At 54.4% G+C, this 19,203-nt stretch overlaps 1 protein-coding gene across 3 annotated transcripts in view; it reads right to left on the bottom strand.

The window, feature by feature from the left end:
• The window catches only part of DLGAP4 (DLG associated protein 4), a 177,949-nt gene that overhangs the window by 145,690 nt on the left and 13,056 nt on the right, over positions 1–19,203 (bottom strand). For all 3 annotated transcript variants that reach the window (XM_049816237.1, XM_049816236.1, XM_049816238.1), the window contains exon 2: positions 5,031–5,168. The gene's annotated coding sequence lies outside the window, so the exon portion shown is untranslated. The remainder of the gene's footprint in view (positions 1–5,030; positions 5,169–19,203) is intronic.

Raw genomic sequence — 19,203 nt, 5'->3', positions numbered from 1 at the left:
AAAGTCCGTCCTTTGCTTTTATTCTGTCTCTAAGCAAGCAAGCTTCCAGAAGGAGTGCAGGTGCCTCCACCAGTGGCCTTCGATATGTAAAAACCAAAACAATCCCACAAGCTCATCACGTACAAATGTGGAAGCTGACTCTGCAAGCAGGCCAGATCTCTTCCCTTTGAAAGAAGGGCTGGACCCTGCAAGTCAGGTGCTAGGTTTCATGGTTCCATGTTACTCCTGTTGTCGTGTGCTAGCAATTCTCCAGGATGAACATCAGCTCAGAGCACCCTCCCCCAGCCAACCCTCACCCCTACAGAAACACCAGTGCTCCAGGCTGCGCCAAACACTTTGGGAAAGACAGGTCCTCAGCCATGCGTCGTTACAGGTGTGCTCAGGGAATATGCTCCTCTCAGGAGGAAACCTAGAGGGTATGGGCCAGGGGTTGGGCTGAACAGTGTAAATACTCGCCATCCCATCCTCTTCCACCACCTCCTTCTGTACTCAAGGAAGCAAGACTTTGTAGGGTAGCAGGCCCCTAGTCCTTCCCAAACATGCTGGAGCCTGACTTTGAACCAAGCCCTGGGGTAATCCTGGTCCCATTTGCTGGCTCTGCCTGCAGCACATGTCAATAAGCAACACTGGAGCCTCAGATTAAGCTTCTCTTCAACATACAAAAGAAGGCCATTAGGAGTAAGAACTCCTTAGCTGCCTCTTCTGAGAGCTCTGCAATCTTTAATCAGTCTCACTCCTTAGTTCTTAATCTCAGATTCTCTCCCACAGTACACAAAGGCTCTGCCATCCCTCTCCCGCAGGCCAGCAGCTCCCTCCAGCCACATGGGCGAATCCTAGCAGGAGCACAGCAAATACATCCCCACTCCTCTGCCTTGCCCAGCCTGGGCCCCTTTTCGCCTCCAGGCCCAAAGTCAGAGCACGGGGTGGTTTATGCAATTACCCAGCATAGACAGCGACCGTCCTAGAAGTCTCTGTGCACAGACACAAGGCAGCAAAGGGATGGGGGCTTCTAGTGCAAGCCTTCTTTCTCTCTTCAGTTAATTTGAGTTAGTGGTTTCTCACAACTGATAGGCAGCAGGAGGATTACCGCGATACAGCCACATCTCTGGTGGAAGGGGTTGTTTTGGTTCCAAATTCCCTGGGCAGAAATGCAAATACAGAGTGAGACCAGAGTCCTGATGAGACATGTGGCAAGGGACAGGCATTCACACCTGCATTTTTGAGTACTTTCAAGAAAGGTTATGAAAGCAGAAGTCCTGACTAGTGATAAGGACCCAAGTACCCTTTCTGAAGACACATTTCGCTGAGCACCCTGTGCAGAAACTGCAAGAAGGTCTCTGCTTAAGACAGCCATGAGCAAAATCCTGTCTTGAAGGTGGGGAAGCATCCAGCTGCTCTCAGACGGGTGCCAGGAGAGGTTTGGCCTCCTTGGCACTGAGCAAGCAGATGGAGGAGAGCAGCTCCGGGTCCTGCTCAGTGGCTCCATCTCCACCTGCATGTGAATGTTGTGCCAAGGGTTGCTCAGAGCGAACTTGGCTGGGAGTGGGCACGCACCAGGCCTGGCTGTGCACAAGTGTCCTCTCCAGCTTTGAGGAGAATGACCAGCTGCAAAACCCAGCCAAGGCTGCTAGCCTGGCCTGGTGATGAGGGGGCACCTTTACTCTGGGAAGAGGCGCAGGGAGAGGCTGGCCCTTCATTTCCAGCCTGCCTCACAACATGGGAGGGCAGAGGCACCAGAGGTGGCTTGCACCAATGAAGCACCTTGCATCCCACCACTATGTTCTGCTCCTTTGATGTGTCCTTCACAATGGGAAGGGCAGCTGTAGCAATAGTGAGATGCCCACTGCTCCTCTCTCCTGAGCATCGTTGAATCATCACCCTGGATGCCAACCTACTGCCTGGCCATGCTATAAACAAGGCAGGAAGCCAATCCAGCAGTGCAGCTATGCATCCCCCCCAGCCAGGCTGTCTTGAGCTCTGCCACCCGCCTCCTGGGACAACACCTGCTACATGCTGGCACCCCCACCCGCAGACCAACACACTGTGCAGCCGCAGCATCCCAACCTGCTGCTGTGGAGTCTACCACCATACCAGCACAGCAGGTATCTTCCAGTCACACAGGCAGGGCAGGAGCATGTCCTTGACCCTGACCCTAGAGCCTAGAGCCTCACAGGAACACAAGCAAAGACCTCGCCAGGGCTTTTCTCTCACATCCAGGTCAGAGAGGAAGAACCAGGGCTGCTTCTGCCCCCATGCCACAGCTTCCCCAGCTTGCCAGGCAGGGGCTGAGGGCACCAGGCAGCCTGAGGCATGGATTGTCCCCTGCTGCCCGCTCAGCAGCCCACTGCAGGCAGCACCATGGTTGCCTGGGCACGGGGGGTCAGGCTGCAAGCCCCCCGTATTTCAAGCACTGCTGTCCTGTGCCAGAGCACCTGGCACATGGCTCTCGCCTCCCAGCATCTCCCATGGCAGCCTGGGAGCTGAGCTTGGCACCTGCACTGCGATTCACCTTCCAGTTTCCAAGGAGCTACGGTGTGCCAACAGACTGCCAGGGAGGACCGTTCCTCCCCATCACCGCTCCTCTGCTCAGGAGCTATGGGAGAGCCTGGGAGGCACAGAGGAGAGAGGTTGGGTGCACACATGCTGGAGGTGGATGTTGATTTTTTTTTGTCACCCTTTCCTTACAAAATAGAGAAGGGAAAAAAAGAAGGAAAAAAAAAATAGCAAAATAAAGCAAACCTGACAACTCCAATTTCTATCTTAATGAATAAATGAAATGCATCCCAAGAGGTAATTAAGTGCTTCGAACCAAACATGTGTCACCTACATTAAAAAAAGAACCCAGAGAGAAATCAAGCAACTGCAATTAAGGGAAAGAGACAGATGGGTGATTGCTGGGTAGTGGGGAAGCGGGGAAGGCCAGCCAGCTAGGGCCCTGCTGCCTGGTGCTTTCACAGCAGGGGACCAGAGCTGGTGCTCTCACTGTGCCATGCAGGTCCCATGGGAGAGGGGCAGTCCTGCTAGTGTGGAGGCCTCCTAACACCCAGGGTTCCCAGTGGTTTCTCCTATCCTAAGGACGTAACTGTCCCCAGTGCAACCATCCACCTTTGTGCCCCATGGGGACTGTGACCACTTGCTCTCGGGTCTCCCTTCCCAAATCATACACCAAACTTCGTCTCTTCCATCTTCCTGGATGTAACATCCAGGAAGTACCCAAGCCCATCTGATTTAATTTCCTTCTGGCCCTTTCCCTGTTCTTGGCATTACAGTGTGTGGGAGCTGCCTGGAGAGTTGCTGTGTCTCAATCATCACCAAACCACGTGCTCAGTTTGCATTGGTAGGGTTTGCTGTTTGTGAATGTGCTGTTCAGGAAGAAGGCTGGAGAAGATCTTTTCTGCAGTGCAGAAGGGGATGAGTTTGAGGTTGTGCATGACTTTAATCCTCCATCCAACACAGTATCCATCCCAGGTGCACAGCCCATGCCTCCATGCATGTATGCCCAACCTCCATGCTCATCGCCAAATCTCCTTGAGACCTCTGCACTACTTGCCAGAGCCTCGACATTAAGGAGAAACCTCTATGTATGCCAGCCTGCAGGAAACCACATGCCTCTTCTTTCTCAATGACCCCAGAAGCCTACAAAGACTCTTTTATTGGCCCAAAGGGGGAGGAAAAAGATCAACTTGGTTAAAAAAACATCATGGATTTTCCTGTGACAACAATTCAAAGAAGCGTTTTAGTAGCTGCTGTACTGCGAAAGCCACATGCTGTTAGGGTCATGAGCAATCTGGCAGCCTGTGCTCTTTGGAGGAGCTGTTATTTACTTCTAAGTGGCATCAGGGCCAGGACAGGGTACCCACAACAGCCCCTGCACCCCACCAGCCCCACCCCTTGGGGTCCACAGCTGCTTGGTATTGACCAAAGCTCCAGGGCTGTAAAGGAAAAATCCCCTGACATGGTCTTGATGCTTACTGGATTTTAAGACTATCTTCTCCCTTTCGGAGACCAAATCAAGACCTTTTGAATATTTAGGTTTGGCTGAGCTGCTGATGGAGCCAGCGTCACATCCTGGGAGATAGCAGAAGATCTTTCCTGACATAGGGAAGGCATGTGATTTATTCCTCCATAGGTTGGCCCTGCCTATTCACTGCCTCTCAAGTGTCTGCTGCTTTCAGAACAAGTTCCTTCCCAATGGACCTTAGCAGCTGCGGCAACACTGCTTGAATCCAGAGCCCTGCCCTTTGCACAAGCTCATCTCTCTCCTTGTGGGAGAAATACAGGCTTTCCATGTGCTTGAGAGGACTGCAGCTGTTCCCTGCAGAAGCCTCCTTCTCTGGCTCGCTGGAGGGCATCAAGCGTCTGCACCCTCCTCTTGCCCACCTAGCCCACAGTGAGTCAGGGACCTTGGGGACCACCACATGTGTAGCTGAACTCATGGTCACAAGCTAACAGCAGAGAGCAGAAAGCAAACCATGGTGAGGGGCAGCCCCACAGACCCCACTGCGCCTACACCTGGAGGGTGTAGGTGCCTTCTGGGTCTACTTGCCACTTGGCTTATGGCTTGCCTGGTCTCCATGGACTCTGCCCCACAGCCACAGCAGGAGCCTGGATGCTCCCATGCTCTGTCATTGCTCCAGCCACTGCCCAGCATCACAGCCATCACCCAGAGCAGACACCGTCACAGCTCTCCCTGCCCCCAGACCCGTAACAGAATCCTCCAGCCACCCTCTGCCCCAGGCCACTGGGGCCATGCCAGCACCTCATATCAGCTCACCTGTGCACCCCAGACAGCCCCTCCATCTCCCCCTACCCTGCCAGCAGTACCCCTCCTCCTTTGCTGCCGCTCGGCACTCAGGCTCTCTTTTCGCCTCACAGGGCAACAGCATCCCGAGAGAGGAGAAGCCCACAGCTTTCCAACGCCCACAGGCTCCTCTTGCCTTTTGCCCCAAGGAAACCCCATGGAGCAGGACCATGATCCGTGGGGGTCCTGCCTCAGGCCCTGCCCTGCCCGCAGTGCCCGGAGCACTCACAGTCCGGATGCTGCTCTCCGAGGTGGCCCTTCTGCCAGGATGCTGCCGTCATTCACGAGCTGGAGGACATTGGTGGTCCATGCGCTGGCTGCGGGGTGGGCAGAGCCAGGTGGCAGCTCTGTGACCGTGCTCCTTGGGCTGAGGAGGACAAAAACGAGTGTGAGCCCAGAGATGCATGGATTAACCCCAGTCCCTTCCCCATCACAAAAGAGTCATCCTCCTCCAGTCTTCCCCTGCCCCAGGTCCCTTCAGGCCCACTCAGTGAGGGAGGGATCCAGCAGAGATACTCCTGCTCCAAAGTCCCCAGACACCAGATGTATCACTACCTGTCAAGTTCAGAGCACATTCATACCCAGCATCTCCCACAGGCACTCCTCTCCACCAGCCCTCCCTGGCTCCCCATGTGCCCCTGCCTTCCTTGGGAACACACTGAGTGGGGCTGACCCACGTCACACCCATCAGAAGGACTGGGAAAGCCCTCACAGGGAACCAGCCATGCAGAGAAGAGTGGTCTCAGCTCCCCAGTCCTGCAGCAGAGCAAGAGGCAGAGGCAAAGAAGGAAATTGGCAGGGATGCATGTCCATCCCTGGCTTCTCCAGACCGGCTCCAAGTATGGCCATGGACTCATGAGCTCATCAGGAAAAAACAGTCCCCCATGACTGGGTGGCAGTCACACTGCTGAGGTCAAATCCTCAGGTGTCACCTGAACTCCTGCTGGGGTCCTGTTGAAATGGACAGCGCTGTTCCCCTGACTCCAGGGTCTCCATAGCTGTCAGACACCAAAGATGGCTCCAGCTTGATGAAGGTGTCCAGGAAGGTCAACAGACTCCAGCATGGTGAGCAACTCACCCTGCTCCAAAGCAAACATTTTGCCTTATGACTGTTGGTGCACTTGAGACATCACAGCTGCTCTCAGAGGCTTGGAGAAAAAGTGGGGTTTAAGCCATGAAAACAGTCAGATGTGCCACAAAGCTAAGGAACAGGGCACCTTCCTGCTGCTTTCTGTCAGACTGGCTAACTACATCAGTGACATGCACATCTGTCCTCCCCATGCACTTTGAAAAGAGCAGCTTACACTCTGATCGGATTAGAGGAAGAAAACTGCATTGCAATAAATCCAGGGAGGGGACTGACTGCCTGGGCTTTAATCTGAGGAGAGCCTTCAAGATAAGAGCATTAAGAAGTGGGGACAAAGCAGCCTTCATGCAGGAATGGTCTGTGCTGGTCCCTAGTCTGGGAAGCAGCACAGCAGAACTGGCTGTGGCATGCCCTGGCACCTGAGAGCAACTCAGCACATCCCTTCTAACGTGACCTGTCTTTCCATGCCTGCAGCCCCCTCAGTGCAGGAGATGGGGGAGCTCTAAGAAGGGCAGGGCATAGGACACAGAGGATCACTCCAAAAGCTCGTATTTCATATCAGGAGCCTGAAATCCCAAGGGGGAACAAGGACAGCACAGTCCTTATCAGGAGACCTTGGAGCAGGGTGGGATCTCTCCCCATAGTCCCTCATTCCAGTAAGGGGATCTGGTGCCTCCCAGCTCTGACTGCACTTCATCCCCAAGCTGACACTGGATTCCCTCCTCTGCAAAGTCCTTCTTCTGCCTCCTGAATGCAGGGCCAGAGGCAACATACAATCTGCAGAGCTCTGCTCCTCTTTCAAAGGCATTCACTGAGAGCCATCACCACCTGGGTGGTCTCTAACCCTGACCCATGCCCCATGGATGGGATTGGAGCTTGACAGGTCCTGCAGCAAAGCAGACACAACTTGCACCTCCAAGAAAGCCAGGCACCTTTTCCTCCTCATGTCCCTTTAGAGGTAATCCCCACACCAGCACCAGGGGAGAGGAAGGGAATAAGAAGTGTCAACCTGCATCATCTGTTGAAGGCTGAGGAAAGCAATCTGTTCCCACACTAGGTTTGCACATGGAAGACCTGTGTGTCAGATGGGCAGAAGCCACCTGGGATGTGGGCAGTGGAGCCACCCCTCATGCCAGTGCAATCTGTTTGACATAAGTGGGGACTGACAACGTAGGGGGCAGCCCCTGGTGCAGGATCTTGTGCACTCAGCTAGCAAAGCCCTGGCTGAGTGCACAGCTTCATCGTGCTCCTGAGATGAATGGAGCCAGCCCTGCAGCGTGGTGTAAGTAATTGAGGAAAAAACATTTGTAAGGCAGGAGACAGCTGGATTAAAAGGTGAAGGCCAAAAAGCAAATGAAAAGAGAATCATTGATGATGGATGGGAAAGCAGTACCAGAGTCCAGTGTTTTCCTGGATGTGCTGTTGAACAGTAGCAAGACAAGAAGAGCTGAGATCAAATCATCGAAAGAGCTTGGACAGCCATGGGGGCTTGCAGAGCCTATTGCAGTTGAAAAGGCACAGTCAGCTGCTGAGCTCCAAGTTTCCCAGCCTTGCTGGGAGACCCTGGTGCTGGTCCCACAGCCCACATCTGGTCTGCCGACCAGCGTTAGGATCACTGCTTGCAGAGGCTGTGCACGTGGAGGTCTGCCCCAGGTGAAGTTCAGCAGAGTGACCATTACTGCCTGCCTAGCACAGCCCCTCCTGTGCATCTTTCGCTGCACTTTGTCATGTCCTGGCCCTATCTCTGCAGAGCAGAAACCCCCAAACATCTGGTGCATTCTTCTTGAGGGCATTCAGAGAGACGGCACAGAACACACTATAAAGGTCATTACTGCAGTTTGCTTTGCTAATTGCTGCTGATCAGACAGCTTTCTTGGCAAGGGGGGAAAAAGACATTTGGGTAGAAAAAAAAATAAATCACCTTCATAAGACAGGATAGTTCAAAACTTCTCTTTTTGCACCAGGTGCCAAGCAGACACAAGCCACCCCAGCAAAGACAGGGGCTGTGACCACCAGGCAAACTGGTCGAGAGCCTCAGGATAAGTCCCATCCATGGTGCAGGGAGAGTGGAGGAGACAAGGTGAGCCACTGCCCAACAACTGCTGCATAGGCAGACTGAGAAGTGGTCAGACTTGCCAACCACAGAGCAGCTTCCTCTCCCCACCACGGTAAGGACCGACGGGGGACATCACAGCCTCATCATCCCCAACATCCCTCCCTTGTGACTTTCCACATCCTTGCATCACCACTGCAGTTATGTGACTCCGGGCCCATCAGAAAGCGCAAACTGCTGTACCACCTTCCCTGTCTGGCATCAGGCCACCTCCACACCACCTCCACACCCTCTCAGCACAGCCCAGGAACCAGTCTCCCCACACTCTACTTCCCTTTTCTTCAGGACCAAGGCAACCTCCAACAGGTTTCAATTCTTGTTCCCTCAGTCCTGAACACTAACCAGAGCCCTTCCATCCCAGCTGCCTCACAAATCATTCTCTGCAGGACCTAAAACTCAGCTGGGACTGAGAGAGCAGATGTGACTGCCTGATCCCATGCAGGTCACCTGTTACAAAGCAAAGCACAAAACTGCTCTGCTTGGTTTTCTTTAAAAACAGTTTGCTTCAGTGTCCTGGACAACCCTACATATTCACAAGACCCTGGAGCAAACCCAGAAGCATTTGTCAGTAGGAGGAGGTTTCCCAGACTGAAAAGCACAAGCAGAAAGCTTCATCCCACCCCATCATTTCCCAGTGGGCTGAGGACAGTGACATGAGGCTGGCCCAGGGTTGTCCCCATACACTACAAAGAGGGGTTGTATGGCCCCTGCTGTAAATTCTCCACCATGCTGCAGATCCTACCACTGCACAACACCAGGATAAAGACCTTCCCTAGTACATCTAATGAGCACTGCATCTGTCTTGCAACTGGATATCATGAGGCCAGACGGCTAATGACTTGCCAAAGAGATCACAGGGAGCCAAGAGCAGACCCAGGGATGGAGCTTGTATCTCCCAAAGCCCAGACTCTTGGCCTCATCATCCAGCACACAAGCAGACTAGGAGCCAGAGCAGCCCCAAAAGCATCCATCTCAGAGGGATGGGGACTCTGGGTAACATGGTACTCGATCTGTGCAACATCATTCCCCGAAGAAACACTCTGGTTCATCATCAGCACACTCTGGGCAGCAAGATGCACACAACAGAGAACCACCAGGCCACGATCCAGCCGTTGAGGAGAGCTGCCAGGATCACTATGGCCAGGATCACCGGAACCACTCAGAGAAGACTTAAAATACATGCTGAAATATTAGTGCCAGAGTCCAGTCCCCTACCACACAAATACAGCAGGACCCATGCTTGGGGACACTGGTGCTGGTGTCTGAACAACCAGCTCCTTCCCTCCTAGGCAGATCTCCCACTGAGCTCAGCAGGAGATACAACCATTACCCCCAGTCCCAGGGCAGTGGGAGCCCCTCCAGACCAGGGACCCATTAGAAACCCATGAGAAAACCCATTAGAAATTAAACTAAGGAGAAGGTTTAAGGCACAACCGGGAGGAGCCCTGGGGCTCAGGTGGCTCCAAACCTAAGGAGCAAAATGACTCCAAAATTGGCAGAGCAGACAGCAAAGTATGTGAATGCCCTGACAGAGACGGATTGGAGACGTCTCCAGCAGGAGAAGCAGCTCCCCTTCTGCTCGCTGAAACCTTGACTGCAGAGTCCATCCCTCAGTGCTGGAGGAGATGGATGGGGGCTAGGAAACTTCAGGGAGGACTCTCAGTGCCACTAACCTGGAGGACACAGGCCACCTCCAGGGAAGGACAAGGGCAGGGCTCAAGGGCAAGGCTCTCTTGAGAAAGCTGGAGGGGGCTTTCTCTGCTAGGGCAGAGGGTGTAAGGTCCCCAGAGGACAGGCACTGCTGCTCCTTTTGCGGGCCAGGCTGGATTCAGTTGTTAAGGAGGTGGAAAGGACAGGGGAGATGTATTTCAGCTGGAGTGCTTGAACTCCAGAGGTATTTCAGCATCACAGCAAAGTAAATACCCCATAAAACGTTCATCTAGCAGCTGTACTGTAGTGCACAGGTTCATTCACCTCTGTTCCCAGCGCTCTCCTTCGAGATGACGAATAACTATTCACACTGCTGAGGTTTATGATGGAAGTACACAACAAACCCTGAGCCCCAGTAAACGCTAGTGAGAGAGGGGGGAGTCTTGGGACCCCCATCCCAGCCTGCCTGGAGGCAGTGGGAGCAGTTCCCGGGCTCACTGCCAGGGAGGTTTGGGGGAAGCAAAGCAGCTGGGCAGCAAAAGGGAGAAAACCCAGGCCTGAGCTGCAGCCCCAAGCAATGCTTGGCCAAGAGTGCTAGAGGGAAAAAACCCACGTGGCTGCACCAGGCATAGATCTGGCCTCCAGCGCACACCCCATCATCCATAGCCCCCTCCCGAGGCCACAGCCGGCATCCCCACCGTGCTGCACCGCAGGGCAGGAGCACCACACAGCATGGCATGGGGTAGTGTGTCCGAGAGCTGCTGCAAAGCAGCTGCTGTGAGTGCTTGCTGTGGGGCACTGCCATCACTCGCCCGACTTGCCATGCTGCTCCCTCCATCTGCTGAACCCAGCACATTTATTTTTGTATTTCCAAGTTTGATCAGATCGACTCTTCCACTTTAATCTAATGAGCGCGCTGAGCTGAAACAAACACAATCTGTCCATGGAGGGCCGAGGAAGATGTCTGGGGGCACTGCAGAGACACCATGGGGAGCCTGCAGTGCAGAAACCCTGATGCAGAAACAAGACACGTTTGGTAGTTCAGCACAGGCCGAGCTCCCACTCCTTGCCCCACACATGCCCACACAAGTATCCCCAGAGCTCCAGGGGCTGAAGACCTGAACATGGAGAGGTACCTCTGGAGAGAAAAGCATCCTCCTCAGGCTCCGATCTGGGCATAGCTCTGCTGTTTCCTTCCTTTTCTTGCCCATTTCCCATGCTGCTTGACTGTCTTTCCAGCTAATTACCCCACGGTGCTGTGGGCATGAGCCACTTGGCAGCCGGTATCTGCACTGGCTCCCAGAAATGACCTTGGCCGCTCAGAGGACAAGCAGGAACCTTTTTGCCTTCCAGGTTTCCCCGAAGACAGACAAGAAACCTTCAGCGGGAAGGACAACATGCACATCCAGCCCCTGCAGTTTGCTGCTCTCCAGTTGCGAGCTCATCTGCACCAGCTCTGCCAGCTCCGGAGCATGGCTGGAGGCACCGAGCCTGCAGCTCCCTGCACTGGGACGGGTCACCTCTACGAGGACCCTCCAGCACCAACTTCCTGTAGCAACTCCCCAGCAGGATTTACCACCAGTCTCAGGCTTGGAAGTTTTTCTCCCTGCTGTTTTTCATACTCAGTTTCATTGCAGTAAAGCCCGGAGACAGGTTTGTTTGCATTCCCGTGGTGTGTGAACAGTGCAGAGGGGAGCTCAGCCACACTGCTTTGGTGTGAAGAGCTTCAGGGGAGAGCAAGTACTGGATGTGGGGTCATTTAGGAAGCAATCTGGCCAGGCAGCATCGCTGCCACTGCCCCCCCATGCTTCTTCTCTGATGCAAGGAGAGAGATGGAGCAGAAAGGACCTATCTCAGGAGAAGACACTGTCTGCAGCTCTCCACAGCAGGGACAACAGTCCTTTGGAACATCCGACCTTGCACCAATGGAAAGCCCCAGGAGCCCTGTGGCTGGGAGACCCTTGGGGTGGAAGGCAAGCTGTCATCTGGCAAATTGTGGGCGCTGCCCGGGCAGCAGCTGGGAGGCTGGAGGCAGGGCAGTCTCCTCCTGGCTGCCCAGCTGCCTGGTAGCAGCTCAGATGGCTCGGCTGGGCTGCCCAGCTGGCCCCAGTGAGGACAACTCCACTCAAGGAGAGGGCTCAGCTGCCCATCACGGGCACTGCTGGGATGTGCATGGGGACGAGCTGGTCATCCACTCCCATGGGCAGAGGAGGGGGATGTGGGGAAGGCCCCCGACAGCTCGCCACCCTGCCCTGCTTGGAGTGAGGGCAGGCAGGAGGCAGGGCTGAGGGCAGTGGGCTGGATACGCTGAAGGACTCCAGGGGACAGGGGCTCCCATGGGGCTGCCTGTCCCCAGGACCTGGGGCAGAGCCAGGCCAGTGCCCAGCCAGGTTCGTCTCCACACGCTGCCTCTTTACACCTTCCCTCAGCCCAGGCTTGTTTTGACCTGGGTGCCAAAGGCTCAGCAGCTTTCCAAGCTCACGTGGCACTTTGGGAAATGCCCCCTCCAAATGCTCGTGTGCTTGGGCTCCTCAGGGGTGAGATGCTGAACTCCTCAGGGAGCTTGAGACAGTGGCATGAGCGTCCCCACGCCGAGGAGCTCAGCACCCACCCATTTTGGGTAAGGTGGCTGTGTTGGCTTAACCTTGAGCCTCACTGCAGTAAAGCTTTGTATGCGGATAGGTTTCCTTCAGTCTCCTCCCCAAACAAAATTCCCCAACTCCCTCCAGCTATCACATCTGCAGATTCTTTTTCCTTAAAATAATAACTAAGTCCATGCCGTGAGAGGCTTGCTCTTGCCCTGCTTTAATAAAGAGGGAAGATGAAAAGACCAGGAGAAGATTTGCTTTTGCAGCACCTCGCTGTCACTCCCAGTTCTGTGCTCTCCATCCTTATTTCTCATTCTCCTTTCCAGGAGCTGTCTGTAACCCTTTGATAATAACCTCTTCTCTCCCAAAAGCAGGCAGTGTCCTTTCTTGCCTGCACAGCCAGAGAAACGTCACACTTTCCCTTTGATGTCAAGATAATGTATAGATGTAACATCACGTGTATGTGTGACAAATGCAAACAGCCAGCTCTCTGTCCCAGATTTGGTAATTTAGGGAGAAAAAGGAAAAGCTAGGAAAAAAAAAAAATCTTAAAATGAATTCTACCCATCCATCACATGCACACAAAACTGCCTCGAGGCAGCCTGCCCTCCCTGGGGGCCTAGGACCCCTAAATGTTCAGGGCCAGGGCTGCACCGGGGACATACAGGGCCCTGCTGATACCAGGGGTCCTGCATGTCCCCCTGACCCACTGAGCACTGGGGCCAGCCCTGGCAGGTCTCTGTGCCCAGAGGAGACGATACCTCACAGCCCATCAAGAATATGGGGCAGCCGTGAACTACTTCGTTACAGAAAAAATAGTAGCTCAAAACCCATGGTTTTGTCAAAAGCAGTTTGGAAGATGGATTTGCAGGAACACCTCATCCACCAGCAGTGCAGGTGCCAGGGCTGCCCCACTGAGCCCTGCTCTCCAGGCACACCACGTGCACTCTCCAGGTGCTGCTTAGGCCCCCTGCTCCAGGCTTACAGGAGCCTGTGAAGCCTGGAGAAACCTCCCACTGTTCGCTCTTCACAGTCCCTCTGACAGAGGAGGGGTTTCTGTGGTCCACATGAACTGGGACATGCCTGGTTAGGACAGAGGATGAGCCCCTTCCCTGCACTGCAAGCATGGGAGGCATCACCCCCTCTGGCTACCTCTGCCCTGGGCAGCCCTGGGTCCAGCCTCCAGCCCCAGCCCCAAGGAAACCTCCCCACCACCAAGGACCAAGCCCTGACCCCTCCAGTCCTGGCACAGTCTTCAGCTGGGTTCAGGGCATGGTTTGGGACCAGCACAGGCAGAAACCATCCCAGGAGGCAGTTCAGATGCAGCCAGCATCCAAACAAGATGAACGAGCACAAGAAAGTCTATTCTTGGGCACAGGGGTCTTTCCTTGACTCTTGGTCTCAGTGCCAGCAGGGACACATTTAATTGCAGACGAGGCATGGTCTGAACACGGCAGGCTGAACAGAGTGGTGCAGGGGGCCTGCCTGCCTGCCGGTGAAGGCCCTGGGCATGCATCCCACCTCAGCCAAGGAACGCCAGCAACCTCCAGCCCTCTCTCCCCGCCAGCCCCCATAAAATGCAGCCAGGAGGTGTGGGTAGCATGAATGGTAAAGCAGGCAAAGCTCAACTTCCTTTCCTGCAAGTCCCCTCCCCACCCCACAGACCTGAGCATCGTTTTCATTTTCATCTTCATATCCTGCTTCTTGAATGGCTTCACAACCAGCCTGGCATGTGCCTGGCAGAGGTGAGGAGCCTTTACAGCCATCCCAGTGTCCCCAGGCATGAGCCAGACCTCTGTGTGCTGCTGGTACACAGAGGGAACAACTTTTGATCCCACTGATCCTGTGGTTTATCTAAACGAGTCCCAATGCTGGTGTCAATGCTACCACTTCACGCAGAGTGGCTTGATCCAAAGCCACTCCAGGTGGGGAGGACCTGGTTGGCGTCTGGTTTGCCTAAACCAGCCAGGGAGTGCCTGGGGCCACCAAAACCTCCCTGGCGAGCGTGACAAGCATGGCAGGTTGGAGGGCGAAGCCCGCAACAGTGATGACAGGCTTCTTGTGATTACCTGCAAGCACTTGCTCACCCTGGCTTCATGATTCACTGCTTGGGTAGCACAGCGTAGTGGGCCGAGGCGAGAGCCAGGGGAAGCTCACCTGCAGCCAGAGGGCCAGGAGTCAGCAGAAGGGCTCCTGCACACTCCGTCGACCCATTGTCAGCAGCCCCGGCTGTGGCTGGGCTGGGACCTCCCACAGTCAGCACGTACCAAACAGCATGTTTCACTTGGAGCATGACCAGGGCAGTGAGCTTGGGCATGTTGGTGGGACACACTCTCGCCCAGAAAGCCAGAGCCTGTCCTTCTCTGGATCCAGGCTCTGATGGTGCACAAAGGTCTTGCACTGCATGGTGATCTGTTCCTGTGCTTTGTTCCTTGCAAGCCACTCATAGCCAGGCCTGGCTTTAAGCTTGTCTTCCAGGAACCTCTTGTTCATCCCCAAAGCAGGCTGTCCCCTGCCGACTCATAACTTTATGTAAGACCAAGGACCACAGTAAGTGCAGCTCCCGAGGCTCCCCAGCTCCCTGCTCCAGCCACAGTGCCCCTTCCATCCCACTGACACCTCCTCCTGCTCCTCTGGGAGCTGGGTGGCTCTCACCACCCTCTTCATGAACATGTAGGCAGCTGCCTCGGGGTACAGATGCGTGGGGGTTTGCAAGAACGAGCACCAAAATGGAGTGTCTTCTCCAGCCTTCCTGCAAAATCGCTTGCTTTCTCCTTTTACCTCTGGCTCTGACGCAGGCCCTCAGCATCAGGGGAGCTGTGGGGAGCTGGAACTGGGGTAAGAAGTTGCCCTCCTTGTCCATGCTGCTCACCTGCCCTCTCTGAATGCCCCAGACCACTCTCCCCTATTAATAGGAATATGGGAGAAATGTTGAGTATATCTAAGCCAGAATCGCTAAGAGCCCTGGAACTCTGCTCAGTCATTAACTGGTGAGTAAAGCACGCTCAGTGAGTCACCAATGCTATTATAAACACTTTCTTCTAAAGTCTGTAGAAATGAGTAGGAAAGTGGTGTTCCTTGAAGTCACTGGTTGCAGCTGTTTCCTTCCATCAAGATCTCTGCTCTTCGACCTGGGACGGCTCCATCCCCCTGGCCTGCCCCATAGGCACCTGCCTCCCCCAAGGTCGTGCCCCCCGGGGCCAGGCTCTTCATGCCTGGGGTGACAACATGAGCTGCATCTCTACCACTCCCACGACCCTTCCTGTGCTTTGTGGCTGCACCTCATATTAAGCCATTTATAAAGGTTAATGCATGCAGGACAGATATGCTTTTCCCAGATTAATTGATGCTAAAGACACCAGCAGCAAGGAGTTGCTCAGTGCCATCCGTAATGTGGTGAGGGCTGCATGACCGTCTCCCAGCATGCTACTACTCCTTGGTCCCCTCAGACTGCCCAAAGCGCTGATTCTGCCTGTCACTGCTGTTAATAATCCCAGAGCTCCCTATGAGCCTCAACACCCATCATCGTGTGCTGCAGGTCTGCCTGCTGCCCTTCTCCTGGCTCAGCCCCACTCCATACCACGACCACTCTCCCCTCCCCTACACTTGTGTGTGCAGGGAAGCTGCTGTGATCCCTCTGTGAACCTCCACCTCCATTCCCAACCTCTGCCTTGCTCCCTAGAGCATGGCTTGGTCTGTCCGAGGGCCACACAGAGATATTGACACTTCGGATACGCTGTAGCCATCACACCAAACTCCGGCTTCACTGCTGCTCTTGATGGCCAGCAGTCCAGGCCAGCCCATCTCCATGCTGGCCTCCTCTCCCTGCCCATCCAACCTGGGTCCGCTCCTGCTTGCTCTGCTCACTGCCCTCTGTGCACCTCCCACCCTCATTCCCTCTTCCTTTGCATTGTGTTTTTCAGCATGTTAGCTTGTTTCCCCTTTTGCTCCCAGGTCTCATTTTATCCTCAGCCTTGAAAATGCAAACGCTTACCAGCACACCAAAGACCAGACCCACGCTGGGACAGGTTTGCCCTGGGGGGCTTCCCTGACACCAGCCCATGCCAACTCCAGTGTGACTGTGCCCAGCTGGCTAGCCAGCAGTGCAAAGGGCTCCAGCTCCCACCAGCTACTCCACCCTGCCACATCCACCACCTTGGAGGAGCTGACTTGTAAGCCAGCCTGCTGCTGGGGCTGCCATGCTGATTATCTTACATTTCATATCACAAAGAGAAATGAAAATGCCAAAACTCTGGAGAAGGAAGAGAAAGGTGCATTGGACCAAAGAGACAAGGGAGAGCAATTCTTGCAGAGACTGAGGACCCTGCAGGAAGCCCTTCTGCCTTATCCCTGCCTGGATGCCTTGCTGGCTGGGGCAAGCTCTGCTCTGTGCTGCCATTCCCCATGTCCTGCCCAGGCTCCAGGGCTAGACACTAAGATCTTCCTATTAAAAAGGATTACAAATTAATGTCTGATCCACTAATTAGGAAGGGAAGATGAGTGTGCTTCTGACAGTGATGTTTAGCAGCCATTTAGAAATTGCTCTAAAGGCAGCAAGGCGCTGTGAGCACACCGCAGCGTGCAGCCGCATCTGCTCCACACCAGCAAGCCCAGGACCACCCTGCTGGCCCCACTGCCAGCAGCTCCCTCCCACCCTGGGAGGCTCTGCCCAACGCCATCCCCAGCTCGCACAGCTCCTGCAGTGAGTCTTGCCCTTCTGCAGAGCTCGACTGGCTCTCAAGGCTGTCCCCAGGCCATTTGGCTCCTAGCCCCGCTGCCATTACTTCATATTTATTTAACAAAATTAAAACCTGCTTAGTGGGGCCAATTGAAGGCAGGGGAGATAAATCAGATCTTCATGCTGCTGCCAGAGAAGGGCAGCCTGGCGCCGGGCTGGAGACCACCTGCGCTGTCTCAGGGGGACACGGACCCTGCTTCCCATGACTGGCAAGTCACACCAGGGGACTGGCCATCAGCAGGCAGCAGCACAGCAAGTGCCCCATAAAGCTCATGCCAATTCTTGGGGTTCCCATTTGTCTCCTTCCCCACATGGCTGCTGGTGGCAGGGAGCTGGCTCTGGCTGGGGATGGACTCCAGAAGGAAAGCCCTGACTGGCACCTCCATGCTGTGATGGGACTCGCCGACAGCCACAGGCAATGCAGTCCTTGTGTGTGCAGACAGGCATGGCCATACATCTGAGAGGATCGCCCCAGCCCCACGGCTACCAGCAGGCCATGATGGAAGCAGCCCCATGCCTGTGTGTTTTGGGTAATGCCCATGACAAGTGTGTGGAGGCTGCTCTGAACACCTCCTCCAGACAGAGCCCAGAGACAAGATGCTGCTCCCAGCAAAGGAGGAGCAGCAGAGCTGGCCTCAGCCCCTTCTGAACCCTTGCTGTCTCTGTCAGGGCCCCGGTTTCCCATGTAGTTCATTACAGGACCAGGCTCCTCTCTCCTGGGTGAAAAACTTGCTCCAGATCAAACAGGAGATGAGGTGGGTCTAGGACCATCTCAGGAACTGCTCTACAGCTTTGGCCTTCCCAAAAGTCATCCTAGTGCTCACCCCCATTCCCCAGCATCACACCCCTTCTAAAACCCAACCGACGGGCACAAAGCCAAGCAGCCCAGCTACCTCCAGCAGTGCTCCATGCTGTGTGCAAAGACTTTGCATAGGAGAAACAGCAAAGAGCCAGAGCTCAAAAGCATGAGCCACATCCTTAGTGCACAAGGGCAGAGATACTCCTGCCCTCCACCCCCAGTATGACCCTGCTGGGCCTTGACATCTGCAAGACCCACCCGGGACCGTCCCCCACCCTGCGTGGCCCCGGCTGCTCCCTGCCGACCCTTGGCGCTGAGTGAGCCTTCTGGCACCACCCTGATCCGGCATCATCCAACACAGAAATGCAAACATGATGTGAAGGCAGAGGGAGGAGATGGGAAGCCTCAGTGACAGGTACAGGCACCCACAGAGAAGCAGCTTCATCACAAAGATGAACCCGGTCAGCTTAAGGTATTATTAGATTGAGTTACAGCAGTATTAATGAGTGCTTTCAATTTTAATGAAGTTAATCTACCTATAAAAGCTTTTTATGCCCATAAACATATGATCTGAGAGAGAATAGGACTTTCAGCCACATTTTTACAACATTTGAGCATGTTTTTTGCAGACACCTATTTAACAGCGGTGCCAGCACAACAGCTGGGAGAAAAGCACCCACTGTCCAAACCGCAGCTCCCTGCACCATGCCAATTAAATGTGGAGTGATCTCTTGCTCAAGCTGCACATACTTCTAGGGGAGGCAAGATTTCACGTTTCCATTATGATAAAAGTTAGAAAAACTGTGAATTTCAATGGAAAAATATACATTGTCTTTTCTCCACTGGGAGAAGATGGTGCACACAGAACAAAGAGCTCGTGGAAATGATGACAAGCCCCAGTCCAGTAGAGCACCCAGGCCCTCTGGGGTCTCCCTGTCCTCCCCCTCTTCTCATCTCAAGTAGAGAGGCCAGCCTGCTGGCCAGGCTCTTGCAGAAGGAGTCATGCTGGAGCTGGTCTCCAGCCTCCAGTAGGCCCTTGTCTGCTTTGCCAGCAGAGGTTCATTTTTCTGATGCCTCCAGTTACTCTTGGAGTAGGGTGCAGGTGGCCTGGGTTTGATTTACTGGCTCTTTCCCAGGCTTGGTCTTTCCCATCACTGGGGAAAACAGGAGAGTCAGAGCCTGCTTCAGATCTGGGATGACCTCCTCAAATCCATAGGTTTGGACTTTCTCCTCCCTCCTCCTTGTCAGTCCTGTGAAATTCCCCTTTCTGAGCAATGCCGGCTGAGGTCCAGGTGCCAGAGGACACCAGGATTCCCTGAGCAGCATTGCCTTGCACAGACTGGTCCTCCTTGCCTGGAGGAGAGGACAAACAGAGCCACTGTACTCAAAAACATCAAGCTGACCAGAAAGCCATCCCATCACATCTT

Source organism: Accipiter gentilis, chromosome 14, assembly GCF_929443795.1.
Source record: "Accipiter gentilis chromosome 14, bAccGen1.1, whole genome shotgun sequence".
NCBI classification, from domain to species: Eukaryota; Metazoa; Chordata; class Aves; order Accipitriformes; family Accipitridae; genus Astur; species Astur gentilis.
Note: the sequence above shows the minus strand (reverse complement) of the source record. Positions and strands in the feature narration are given on the sequence as shown.